Source organism: Schistocerca americana, chromosome X, assembly GCF_021461395.2.
Source record: "Schistocerca americana isolate TAMUIC-IGC-003095 chromosome X, iqSchAmer2.1, whole genome shotgun sequence".
Lineage (NCBI taxonomy): Eukaryota > Metazoa > Arthropoda > Insecta > Orthoptera > Acrididae > Schistocerca > Schistocerca americana.
The window spans coordinates 459,924,952-459,925,977 of record NC_060130.1 but is presented as its reverse complement, the minus strand read 5'-3'; positions in this window follow the sequence as shown (position 1 = coordinate 459,925,977).

The window sequence follows — 1,026 nt, the reverse complement described above, 5'->3', positions numbered from 1 at the left end:
TCCCGCGAGGCCTGTGCTGATTTATTATTCACTGTGTCTACGCTCTACATGCATAAGGGACAGCGACTCGCATGCATGTGCTCACATCCGGTAGAGGTAAATTTCAAGTCTGCAAATTCTGCGGTGGCACTAGTTCGCTGGCATCAATTTGCATTTCCGCGCAGACCCGACGGATGCGGCGTGGCGTACCTGCCTCCCTCCCAGCCAATCTCGCCGCCGGCACATAACAGCTATGTAAACGCAGCCCATCAAACTTGGTGACTGCCCTCGCAACGGCAACTTTCCTTTTGCGCACAAACTCTTGGAAGAAACAGCCACACGATGTAAATGATGGAACGGGTGCTATAAATAGTTGTACGCCTATTATTAAGAAGGAGCCTGTAAAGACGTACGAAAACAATGTATCGTGCCGAGATGATTTCTTCGAATTTTGCTGGACTTGCAGCTACCTCCAGTGGTTAAAATAACACGAGCTTTTAGCCGAGCTTTTATCGGCAGTTATCAATGGGAACTGTCGAGTCTTTGATTATATTGCCGTGCTGCCGACTTTGAAGTCATTGATGCTCAATCCATCGTCAAATCAGGCAATGTTTACGCCTCGCCTTCGTTGTGCCCGACTCGTCTTCGCAATAATCGTCTCCTACATCGTACTTAATTACAGGACACTGTCTTTAAGGAGCATGTGAGTTCCAATCGCTCCTCTTATTACCCTATCCCAGAAACGACCCTATCTCGTACTGATACATGTGTCTTCGAATTAGATTAGGTGTTCATTTTCTGAAGTGCGTTCTAAAACCGCTGATTTTCAGAATATTATGTGAAAACACCATTCGTGCTCTATCTCGCAATTATCCACAGACCGCACTGTTTGTCCGTAGTAGCAGTCATATTCATATGCCGTTTTGTAAGTGTCCCTTGATGTCTCCCACAGGTCTCAAGAGCTCTCTTATTTTTGCTGGGGACCTGAAGACTGATATAATGTAAATCCCAGAAGGAGCCTGCTGAACTATTGCGCTTAGGAAAATA